The sequence below is a fragment of the Pan troglodytes genome, chromosome 13, assembly GCF_028858775.2.
Source record: "Pan troglodytes isolate AG18354 chromosome 13, NHGRI_mPanTro3-v2.0_pri, whole genome shotgun sequence".
NCBI lineage: Eukaryota > Metazoa > Chordata > Mammalia > Primates > Hominidae > Pan > Pan troglodytes.
This window is the reverse complement of record NC_072411.2, coordinates 111,034,531-111,047,925: the sequence shown is the minus strand read 5'-3', so window position 1 is coordinate 111,047,925 and position 13,395 is coordinate 111,034,531. Positions and strand designations below refer to the sequence as shown.

The 13,395-nt window shown below is 37.6% G+C and overlaps 1 long non-coding RNA gene across 4 annotated transcripts in view; it reads right to left on the bottom strand.

Annotated features, from left to right (window-relative positions):
• LOC134808004 (uncharacterized) overlaps positions 1-13,395 on the bottom strand; it is a 316,641-nt gene that overhangs the window by 46,569 nt on the left and 256,677 nt on the right. The gene's annotated exons all lie outside the window — the stretch shown is intronic.

Sequence of the window (13,395 nt, the reverse complement as noted above, 5' to 3'; positions counted from 1 at the left end):
ATAATCAAAGCACTGTGATAGATAACATGAGATACCAAAATTGCATAATCTATCACAAAGTGGAACATCAATTTAAAGAGATGATTCAGATAAAGATTTCCATTTTATATTCATACTGTTTAATTGCCTTTGTGGCTTAGGGAACAAGTGAAAAAGATATGGCTAAAACCTCACGGGTCCCCAAAATAAATTTACATATTGTACATTTGCTGATTAATTCACGTGACAACATAAAATTTTAAATGTGCATAAACAAATTTTTGCAAAAATATTTAATCTCCAATTATCCACACTCCATCTAATGGAAATTACATGTTTACCTCCATAATTTTATTTAAACGTATAAGAAATGCATTAAAAATAAAAGCAGATATTTTCATTTAAATTATAACTGTTCTCAGAGAATGTGTACTATAAAAATTCTTCTAAACAGAACTGGTTAGTTTTCTTTTAAACACATTTTTACATCACCAGCATACATGAAGAAACCCAGAATTTCAAGCAATAGCACACAACACTGTTCACATTATTTACCAACAAATATAATTATTGCTGATGGAAAAATACTAGAAAAAGCATATATATTATTAGCATGTGCTAATAACATAATGTAAAGTTGGCCAGCTTTTCAAATGCATAATACAGCATTAGAGCATTAATTCATTTCTAAATAAAGCTGAAATAGTACATTAGGCATTTTGAGTCATAAGGAACAGACAATGGCTAAGTAACCTGTTAGGCATTTATTATATAAACACAAAAACCCAAACATTTGGGCTTTGGAGGACTGAAACAATAGTTGGAACTGTTCCAGTTACTATGGAGACTCTTGTGATCCAGAAGAAGTACTGGACACTGATATGCCATCCTATAGCAGCTAGCTTTTGCTTCTGCCCCCCATCTATTGATTTCACCATAATGACAACTGAGCTCTTTACTATTTTTAATCCCACTGTCTGTACCTCTAAAACAGTCTCTGATTCTCCTCCTCGCTCCTGAAATCGACATGTAACAAAAATGAGAGTATGAATGAATATCATTAGTCATTACCCCATAAGGAGCAGTTCTCAAGCCAAGTCACTTCATATCTAGCTACATAGAGGATGTTGGCTGTAAAGTTGGGTTAATGAATGGCTTGCATGAAAACCAAAGTATATGATAAAATTATAGGTGAATTATAAAGAAGAAGCTGCTGTGGTCACATTATTCAGATGGGAGCATAGTCCCCTAGGGTACTTCGTGTGTCATGAACTTATCTCCTGTAAAATCGTACAAAGGTTATATATTAGACAGATTGTAAAAATGACTAAAGAAAATGCAACTTTTTAATGGGGTTTCAGTCTCAAGCCATTATTCATATGTATTTAAGTAGGATCTTATTTAAACTGTCCTCATAAGGGTTTGGGTTATTCTTCCTAGTTAGGTTTACAAGATTTCCCCTGCTAAACCATTCAGCCTTTGATCTATCATGGGTCATAAAAAAAACTCTTGGAAATATGTAGTCAGCTTAACTCACTACTTCTCCTTAAAGGGTCATGTACCATTTTACCAAGGAGAGTTTATTTGTCTATCTATCTATCTATCACATATCAACTATATCTATATATAAGCATATATACATTTAATATTACAGAAATCTAGATCATGTGTCATAGATATTTAAATAGTGGGAAAAAATCAAGTTTTTACAAAAGATGGGAAAATTCTAGAAGGCATGACCTAGGCACTTCATAGCACAAAAAAGCAATTGTTTGGATAATTGAATCAGTTGTCTTAACCTTTTTTTTAAATGTGAGATTCTTCATTTGTTTATGTTAAATCCTATTATTGAATTGAAAATTCATGTTTTACATCTAAGAAACCAAACATTTTTGTAAGCAACATTTTTCTCCCTGTTAAAAAATAATCTCTTTTTAAGGTATAATATATTGTAAAATTATTATTATTATTATTATTATTATTATTATTATACTTTAAGTTTTAGGGTAAATGTGCACAATGTGCGGGTTAGTTACATATGTATACATGTGACATGCGGGTGTGCTGAACCCATTAACTCGTCATTTAGCATTAGGTATATCTCCCAATGCTATCCCTCCCCCCTACCCCCAGCCCACAACAGTCCCCAGAGTGTGATGTTCCCCTTCCTGTGTCCATGTGTTCTCATTGTTCAATTCCCATCTATGACTGAGAACATGCAGTGTTTGGTTTTTTGTCCTTGCAATAGTTTACTGAGAATGATGATTTCCAATTTCATCCATGTCCCTACAAAGGACATGAACTCATCATTTTTTATGGCTGCATAGTATTCCATGGTGTATATGTGCCACATTTTCTTAATCCAGTCTATCATTGTTGGACATTTGGGTTGGTTCCAAGTCTTTGCTATTGTGAATAGTGCCGCAATAAACATACGTGTGCATGTGTCTTTATAGCAGCATGATTTATAGTCCTTTGGGTATATACCCAGTAATGGGATGGGTGGGTCAAATGGTATTTCTAGTTCTAGATCCCTGAGGAATTGCCACACTGACTTCCACAATGGTTGAACTAGTTTACAGTCCCACCAACAGTGTCAAAGTGTTCCCATTTCTCCACATCCTCTCCAGCATCTGTTGTTTCCCGACTTTTTAATGATTGCCATTCTAACTGGTGTGAGAAGGTATCTCATTGTGGTTTTGATTTGCATTTCTCTGATGGCCAGTGATGATGAGCATTTTCTCATGTGTCTTTTGGCTGCATAAATGTCTTCTTTTGAGAAGTGTCTGTTCATATCCTTTGCCCACTTTTTGATGGGGTTGCTTTTTTCTTGTAAATTTGTTTGAGTTCATTGTAGATTCTGGATATTAGCCCTTTGTCAGATGAGTAGGTTGTGAAAATTTTCTCCCATTTTGTAGGTTGCCTGTTCACTCTGATGGTAGTTTCTTTTGCTGTGCAGAAGCTCTTTAGTTTAATGAGATCCCATTTGTCAATTTTGGCTTTTGTTGCCATTGCTTTGGTGTTTTAGACATGAAGTCCTTGCCCATGCCTATGTCCTGAATGGTATTGCCTAGGTTTTCTTCTAGGGTTTTTATGGTTTTAGGTCTAACGTTTAAGTCTTTAATCCATCTTGAATTAATTTTTGTATAAGGTATAAGGAAGGGATCCAGTTTCAGCTTTCTACATATGCCTAGTCAGTTTTCCCAGCACCATTTATTAAATAGGGAATCCTTTCCCCATTGCTTGTTTTTCTCAGGTTTGTCAAAGATCAGATAGCTGTAGATATGCGGCGTTATTTCTGAGGGCTCTGTTCTGTTCCATTGATCTATATCTCTGTTTTGGTACCAGTACCATGCTGTTTTGGTGACTGTAGCCTTGTAGCATAATTGGAAGTCAGGTAGCATGATGCCTCCAGCTTTGTTCTTTTGGCTTAGGATTGACTTGGCGATGTGGGCTCTTTTTTGGTTCCATATGAACTTTAAAGTAGTTTTTTACAATTCTGTGAAGAAAGTCATTGGTAGCTTGATGGGGATGGCATTGAATCTATAAATTACCTTGGGCAGTATGGCCATTTTCATGATATTGATTCTTCCTACCCATGAGAATGGAATGTTCTTCCATTTGTTTGTATCCTCTTTTATTTCATTGAGCAGTGGTTTGAGGTTCTCCTTGAAGGGGTCCTTCACATCCCTTGTAAGTTGGATTCCTAAGTATTTTATTCTCTTTGAAGTAATTATGAATGGGAGTTCACTCATGATTTGACTCTCTGTTTGTCTGTTATTGGTGTATAAGAATGCTTGTGATTTTTATACATTGATTTTGTATCCTGAGACTTTGCTGAAGTTGCTTATCAGCTTAAGGAGATTTTGGGATGAGACAGTGGGGTTTTCTAGGTATACAATCATGTCATCTGCAAACAGGGACAATTTGACTTCCTCTTTTCCTAATTGAATACCCTTTATTTCCTTCTCCTGCCTAATTGCCCTGGCCAGAACTTCCAACACAATGTTGAATAGGAGTGGTGAGAGAGGGCATCCCTGTCTTGTGCCAGTTTTCAAAGGGAATGCTTTCAGTTTTTGCCCATTCAGTATGATATTGGCTGTGGGTTTGTCATAGATAGCTCTTATTATTTTGAGATACGTCCCATCAATACCTAATTTATTGAGAGTTTTTAGCATGAAGGGTTGTTGAATTTTGTCAAAGGCCTTTTCTGCATCTATTGAGATAATCATGTGGTTTTTGTCTTTGGTTCTGTTTATATACTGGATTACATTTATTGATTTGCGTATATTGAACCAGCCTTGCATCCCAGAGATGAAGCCCACTTGATCATGGTGGATAAGCTTTTTGATTTGCTGCTGGATTCGGTTTGCCAGTATTTTATTGAGGATTTTTGCATCAATGTTCATCAAGCATATTGGTCTAAAATTCTCTTTTTTGGTTGTGTCTCTGCCAGGCTTTGGTCTCAGGATGATGCTGGCCTCAAAATGAGTTATGGAGGAGTCCCTCTTTTTCTATTGATTGGAATAGTTTCAGAAGGAATGGTACCAGTTCCTCCTTGTATCTCTGGTAGAATTCGGCTGTGAATCCATCTGGTCCTGGACTCTTTTTGGTTGGTAAGCTATTAATTATTGCCACAATTTCAGATCCTGTTATTGGTCTATTCAGAGATTCAACTTCTTCCTGGTTTAATCTTGGGAGAGTGTATGTGTCAAGGAATTTATCCATTTGTTCTAGCTTTTCTAGTTTATTTGCGTAGAGGTGTTTGTAGTATTCTCTGATGGTAGATTGTATTTCTGTGGGATCGGTGGTGATATCCCCTTTATCATTTTTTATTGCATCTGTTTGATTCTTCTCTCTTTTTTTCTTTATTAGTCTTGCTAGCAGTCTATCAATTTTGTTGATCCTTTCAAAAAACCAGCTCCTGGATTCATTAATTTTTTGAAGGGTTTTTTTTTGTCTCTATTTCCTTCAGTTCTGCTCTGATTTTAGTTATTTCTTGCCTTCTGCTGGTTTTTGAATGTGTTTGCTCTTGCTTTTCTAGTTCTTTTAATTGTGATGTTAGGATGTCAATTTTGGATCTTTCCTGCTTTCTCTTGTGGGCATTTAGTGCTATAAATTTCCCTCTACACACTGCTTTGAATGTGTCCCAGAGATTCTGGTATGTTGTGTTTTTGTTCTCGTTGGTTTCAAAGAACATCCTTGTTTCTGCCTTCATTTCGTTATGTACCCAGTAGTCATTCAGGAGCAGGTTGTTCAGTTTCCATGTAGTTGAGCGGTTTTGAGTGAGTTTCTTAATCCTGAGTTCTACTTTGATTGCACTGTGGTCTGAGAGCCAGTTTGTTATAATTTCTGTTCTTTTACATTTGCTGAGGAGAGCTTTACTTCCAACTATGTGGTCAATTTTGGAATAGGTGTGGTGTGGCGCTGAAAAAAATGTATATTCTGTTGATTTGGGGTGGAGAGTTCTGTAGATGTCTATTAGGTCTGCTTGGTGCAGAACTGAGTTCAATTCCTGAGTATCCTTGTTAACTTTCAGTCTCGTTGATCTGTCTAATGTTGACAGTGGGGTGTTGAAGTCTCCCATTATTATTGTGTGGGAGTCCAAGTCTCTTTGTAGGACACTCAGGACTTTCTTTATGAATCTGGGTGCTCCTGTATTGGGTGCATATATATTTAGGATAGTTAGTTCTTCTTGTTGAATTGATCCCTTTACCATTATATAATAGCCTTCTTTGTCTCTTTTGATCTTTGTTGGTTTAAAGTGTGTTTTATCAGAGACTAGGATTGCAACCCCTGCCTTTTTTTGTTTTCCATTAGCTTGGTAGATCTTCCTCCATCCTTTTATTTTGAGCCTATGTGTGTCTCTGCACGTGAGATGGGTTTCCTGAATACAGCACACTGAGGGGTCTTGACTCTTTATCCAATTTGCCAGTCTGTGTCTTTTAATTGGAGCATTTAGTCCATTTACATTTAAAGTTAATATTGTTTTGTGTGAATTTGATCATGTCATTATGATGATAGCTGGTGATTTTGCTCGTTAGTTGATGCAGTTTCTTCCTAGTCTCCATGGTCTTTACATTTTGGCAGGAATTTGCAGCAGCTGGTACTGGTTGTTCCTTTCCATGTTTTGTGCTTCCTTCAGGAGCTCTTTTAGGACAGGCCTGGTGGTGACAAAATCTCTCAGCATTTGCTTGTCTGTAAAGGATTTTATTTCTCCTTCACTTATGAAGCTTAGTTTGGCTGGATATGAAATTCTGGGTTGAAAATTCTTTTCTTGAAGAATGTTGAATATTGGCCCCCACTCTAAAAGCCAGAAGAGAGTTTCTGCCGAGAGATCTGCTGTTAGTGTGATGGGCTTCCCTTTGTGGGTAACCTGACCTTTCTCTCTGGCTGCCCTTAACATTTTTTCCTTCATTTCAACTTTGGTGAATCTGACAATTATGTGTCTTGGAGTTGCTCTTCTCGAGGAGTATCTTTGTGGCGTTCTCTGTACTTCCTGAATGTGAATGTTGGCCTGCCTTGCTAGATTGGGGAAGTTCTCCTGGATAATATCCTGCAGAGTGTTGTCCAACTTGGTTCCATTCTCCCCGTCACTTTCAGGTACACCAATCAGACGTAGATTTGGTCTTTTCACATAGTCCCATATTTCTTGGAGGCTTTGTTCATTTCTTTTTATTCTTTTTTCTCTAAACTTTCCTTCTCACTTCATTTCATTCATTTCATCTTCCATCACTGATACACTTTCTTCCAGTTGATCGCATCGGCTCCTGAGGCTTCTGCATTCTTCACGTAGTTCTTGAGCCTTGGCTTTCAGCTCCATCAGCTCCTTTAAGCACTTCTCTGTATTGGTTATTCTAGTTATACATTCGTCTAAAGTTTTTTCAAAGTTTTCAACTTCTTTGCCTTTGGTTTGAATTTCCTCCTGTAGCTCAGAGTAGTTTGATCGTCTGAAGCCTTCTTCTCTCAACTCGTCAAAGTCATTCTCCATCCAGCTTTGTTCCATTGCTGGTGAGGAGCTGTGTTCCTTTGGAGGAGGAGAGGTGCTGTGCTTTTTAGAGTTTCCAGTTTTTCTGCTCTGTTTTTTCCCCATCTTTGTGGTTTTATCTACTTTTGGTCTTTGATGATGGTGATGTACAGATGGGTTTTTGGTGTGGATGTCCTTTCTGTTTGTTAGTTTTCCTTCTAACAGACAGGACCCTCAGCTGCAGGTCTGTTGGAGTTCACTAGAGGTCCACTCCAGACCGTTTGCCTGGGTATCAGCAATGGTGTGTGTAGAACCATGGATTTTCGTGAACTGGGAATGCTGCTGTCTGATCGCTCCTCTGGAAGTTTTGTCTCAGAGGAGTACCCAGCCGTGTGAGGTGTCAGTCTGCCCCTACTGGGGGGTGCTTCCCAGTTAGGCTGCTCAGGGGTCAGAGGTCAGGGACCCACTTGAGGAGGCAGTCTGCCTGTTCTCAGATCTCCAGCTGTGTGCTGGGAGAACCACTTCTCTCTTCAAAGCTGTCAGACAGGGACATTTAGGTCTGCAGAGGTTACTGCTGTCTTTTTGTTTGTCTGTGTCATGCCCCTGGAGGTAGAGCCTACAGAGTCAGGCAGGCCTCCTTGAGCTGTGGTGGGCTCCACCCAGTTTGAGGTTCCTGGCTGCTTTGTTTACCTAAGCGAGCCTGGGCAATGGCGGGCACCCCTCCCCCAGCCTTGCTGCTGCCTTGCAGTTTGATCTCAGACTGCTGTGCCAGCAATCAGCGAGACTCTGTGGGCGTAGGACCCTCCGAGCCAGGTGTGGGATATAATCTCCTTGTGCGCCAGTTTCCTAAGCCCATCGGAAAAGCGCAGTATTCGGGTGGGAGTGATCTGATTTTCCAGGTGCCATCTGTCACCCCTTTCCTTGACCAGGAAAGGGAACTCCCTGACCCCTTGCACTTCCCGAGTGAGGCAATGCCTCGCCCTGCTTTGGCTTGCACACGGTGCGGTGCGCTGCACCCACTATCCTGCGCCCACTGTCTGGCACTCCATAGTGAGATGAACCCAGTACCTCAGATGGAAATGCAGAAATCACCTGTCTTCTGCCTCGCTCACGGTGGGAGCTGTAGACCGGAGCTGTTCCTATTCAGCCATCTTGGCTCCTCCTCACATCATAAGATTCTTTGAATTAAGTAACTTTTCATGTTCCTCGATAAACATTCTTGGTTAGCAAGTAACAAATGTCATGTTTCTATAAGAAAATATACCTTTATGAGTTGTTGCCTTGCATTGTATGATGTTTATTTCATGTCCATTGCCCTCACTAAACTGTAAGTTTTTGAGACTCTGAGTAATATCTTTAATCTCTATACTGCCAGTGCCTATATTTAATACATGCTACTTTCTTAATTTAGTTGTTATGAAAAATAAATGACTTCCTTAATCAGAATTACACACATTTAGATTATTAGATTTCATCTTTGCATTAAGTCACAGACTACAGGTGACCTTTAAAAAAGCAATTGGTGGGTGAAGAGAAGCTTCTGAAAGTAACATGGACCTTCATGAAATTCTTCATGAAAGGAAGAATGAAGAGATAGTTGAGTTAGTGCAAAATTGACAAGAAGACTTTAATTGTTTGAGGATAATGAAAATGCAATCTGTGTTTATAGAGCAGAATGAGCAGGTAAAGCAGGAGAATTTGAAGAGTTGAGAAAAATAGGAGCTATCCTTTTCAGAAAAGATAAATCTAGCAGGAGGCAAAAGAGAAAGGATCAAGAGGAAAAGAGGACACAAGAAGGAATTCTTCCTTCTTTAAGATGAAATTGATGGTAATAAGAACATACTTTGAATAAATGCATTCAGTTAGGTCACTGAATACAATATTATGTAATTATTCTATCTTATTTCATTGATTAATAGGAAAAAGAAGAATTAAAACATTATTTTAAAATCATTTATTGTCTCTGACAGCCACCAAATTCTTAGTTCATTTGTGTTTATACATATATATATATATACTCTTTTCTGGAAAAACGTTACATAAACGGTGAGCTTTCATATGCAATTTTAAAAATCAGTGAACATGGCAGCTAATATAGTTAAAATTAGATACTATGAGCCTTTTCTGTAAGGTCATTTAAGCATGAAGGCTTCTGTGTCAGCAGCTTACTCATGCTGTTACATAAATGAGTAAGCTCGAAAACAGAAATAGCTTCCTTCATACACAATTTTAGTTTCCCTTTTTTCTTAATAGATCTTGGTTTAGACAAGACAACCAAGCAAATAAAAAGCATTTCAGCATAAATTATCCAGAAATATATTTATAAATACACAAGGATACATAAACACACAGACACACATACACACACGTCATTACAATTTTAAAGATTCTGTTTTCCAAAAACAAGAAAGCCTCTGACACTAAGCAAATAGGCCATGGTTGATTCATTATAGCAAAACTCTGTATTCACTCAGTGGCTTTCACTGGGAAGCTAATGCAAAAAAGCTGTCTCTGAAATATTACAATGAAAAGCCCATACCACGCTGAAGAGAAGCAGTAAAAACCCACCAAAACAGCATTTAGTCCTAATTACCTTTGAAACCTCTGAGCGGGTCCACCACAGCTACCGGGCTCAGATTTTTCAGAGATATTTTATCCAGCTCTTTTTTGTCACCTACACTTGCATTCAAAGCTAAATGCACAAATAGTAAGAATAACCCTGAGTTCCTACTCATACTGCATAGCCAGCCATTAGCATCACAAGGCCTGATGCAATTTCTGCCTCCTGAACTTAGACATGAGCACAGAAGAGATACAGCAGGGCTCCTGCACAATGGTGCTATGAGCTGTCAGTGTGGGATGTGAACAAGAGTTACCAAGGGACTACCAAGGCATGCCCTTCCTTCTGCCATATGTCATAGAGACTCTTGGGAAGGATTCCTTTAGCAGAAGCCAGCTGTTGCCTTTTGGCATTGGGAGTGATGTTGTTGGAGGCGATAATGATTGTCAGACTGTATGGGGCTAAAAGCCAACATGTACTGATGTACATGAAGGGGCCCACATGATCTTCTGTACAAGGTTGGATGCTAGGACCAGTCTCTGTGCTGAAAAATCTGAAAGGACTTATATGCCCTGCAGCCAATATCAGACAAGCAATTAATTTTAGCTGGATCTAACTGTGAACAACTCTCTGCATTTACAGACATATGTTCAACAGCACTATAATCAATTTGTGAAATTAATAACTAAGCTGATAACTAAATCCAGGGGTTTGGCTCAGAGTTCTTAACACCCAAGAAAGCTTCCTATGCTAGAAGATGATACTTCTTATGGGTCTAGAGTGTCACTAACTACTTGCAATGCCCTCAAGCATATTTATGCATAGTGAACTTGCTAAAATGTAGGAAACTTGTATCTTGTCATATTATTATTTATTCTGTCTATGGCAGTTAATGGAACTTCAGTTTAGAATGGAAATTATTGCTATTTGTTTTAAATCTTTTAAATAAAAAATAAAGACTGGCTTTTTATTTTTAAAGAGAAACCTTCTTGTCATATATGTAACATACATATGCAGCTATAATCATTATACAATTTCATCTAATTTGGTTACAAATGCAATTCAACTAAAGAGTGATATAAGTTATATGACTTTACTTTTTAAGAAAAAATGGAACTAGAGAGGCTAATCATAGATTATGTAGACCTTATTAGTTGCATTCTGCTATATCTTATAACATTTTTATTTAACCCCAGAACTTGTTCATTTTATAATATTTAGGCAGAGATATTATTTGCTATATCTGTGGGTAACTGTGAAATTATAATTAATTTGAGAGTTTTTATTATTATTCCATTCACTTTATTATCTGATAGTGTTGACTAAAATGATGATGATAGTGATTCTATAATGTCTCCAGGACAATATAATGTTATAGCAGGGATTCAGAAAAATGAATTTTCTTAAATAGTTTATGCAAAATATGAATGATAATGATAAATAATAAATACCGTCAATGGTATCCAGAATGGCAAGACAGGAAAGGCTTGATCCAGGGTGCATATGTCTTCAACTGGCACAAAATGATTTGTCTAATTTTGTTGGAGATACAGAATATGTAGCATTATAAGCTGAGAAACAAAGCCCAGTTATCTCACACAGGGGCTTTTACATCTGTCTACTTTAAACAAGTATCTGTGAAATTTGTGAAATGTATACAAAGCGATCAGCCAATAACTCATGATATTCATTAAAATTGTACAGGATTCTACATAATGAAAAGCAATAATTTTTAAATAAAAACATTATTATTGTTTTGTACTTGCAAAATGATAAAGGAATCCTTTCATAGCCATAATAGAAATTACTAGGATGGCTAATTTTAAAAAAATTATAAAAGATTTATTTATTCCACTTAAATTTCCTTCTCTGCACATTATAATGCTTTATTTTTTTTGAGACAGATCTGTATCTTCCTGAAATCTTGAGTGAAGAAAGTATGTAATATTTGTGAAGAATATTACTAGAAAGAAGTAAAGGGATGTTTTAATGCTCTATGCCATGCAAATATCACATCTTAAAGAACCTGTGACGCTCTCCTCGAGCACTCACGCTCTGGACAGGGTTTGGAGATGAACCAATTTATAATGGCATATTTGGTCAAAAGTAAAGTAAGAAGCAAATAAAATATTCTAATACAATGTCAGAACAAACATATGAATGCATAGAAAAGAAAGTGTCAAATGAGTCATGGGATAAAGAAAATTTCACAACAATATTACCTAAATGAGATCTTGAGAACTTACTTTCCAGATCTCTTCTAGAAAACCGGAGTCAATGAGCCAAAATTCAATCTCCTTAGTAATGTGCTTTCAAAAATAGCAAAACTGGCCTGCTATTACCAGGGCATTAGGTTCGCATACATGTTCCAGGAATGGCAATTTTTTGCACCAACTTATTCATTATTTTTGTCCCTATTATAGTCTGTAATTTCACACTCTTAAGACTTCAGTTTGCAGCTTATAGCAATGGGTAACAATAGAAAAACTCTGTCTTTTTTAATTGCAATTTTTCTCAGCACACTGAAGCCCATCTCCAGCCAAACAAGGCCCATCTTTGTGTTAAGCTTTTACACTGACAGGAATATTAGAAGCCCTAAACCTTGACAGGCTCCTATGACCCAATTTTTGAGCCTGATCTAATGATCTGCTTGTAGATATTTCTGATGACTAACTTTCCCAAATCATACACATTTAATTGCCTATTTCCTGGCTCTTCTTTTTCTGTGAAGTTTTTTTGTAATTTAAAATAATTTTAAATGGAAAAGTTACAGAGATTGACACAGAACGTTCTCTATACTTGTATTGGCTTCCTAGCCAAGATTAGTGCCTTTCAACAACAAAAACTTATTATTTTACAATATCTTAGGCTTCTGGAGGCCAGAAGTCTAAAATGGGTCCATAGGCCTGCGTTTCTTCTGGAGTTCTGTATTTCCTGGTTCAGGACTTCATCCTCCACCCCCAAAGCCAGCAACGTAGCATGTTCTCTCCTCTCTAGTGCCTGTGTCTGTCCCTACATCTTTTCTGCCTGACTCTGACCCTCCTACCTCCCTCTTACTAGGATCCTTGTGATTACATTGGGCCCACTGGATAATCCAGGATAATCTCCATCTATAGCTCAAAATCTTTAGCTAAATTACAATTGTAACTTTTTTTTTTGCCATGAAAACAACATATTAACAGATTCTGAGGATTAGGATATGGACATTTTGAAGGGAGCCATTATTTTTCCCACCACAATCCTGTACCAAGATTCACTAATTTTTCACCTTTTGCCCTATTTTCTTTATAAGCCTCATTCTCACTCGATCTTGCCTCACCCTCTCTCTTTCTCGAGTGATATACATTAACAGCTATCAGAGCATTTACCAAATTTACCTTATAATAATCCAGTGTGTTTCATAAGAACTAGGATATGGCCGGGTGCAGTGGCTCACACCTGTAATCCCAGCACTTTGGGAGGCCGAGGCAGGTGGATCACAAGGTCAGGAGATCGAGACCAGCCTAAGCCAACAAGTGAAACCCTGTCTCTACTAAAAATACAAAAATTAGCCAGGTGTGGTGGCATGTGCTTGTAATCCCAGCTACTTGAGAGGCTGAGGCAGGGGAATTTCTTGAACCTGGGAGGCAGCGGTTGCAGTGACCTGAGATCACACCACTGCACTCTAGCCTGGGCAACAGAGCAAGACTCCATCTCAAAAAGAAAAGAAAAAAAAAAAAGAACTGGAATACATAACCACAGTACAATTAAAAAATTCAGAAAATGTAACATTGACATAAGACTTTAATCTGTAGTCCATATTCCAGTTTGTTCAATTATTCTCATAATGATTTGTTACGGAACTTGTCTCCCGCTGGCATAGGATTATGCATTGTATTTTGTTGTCTTG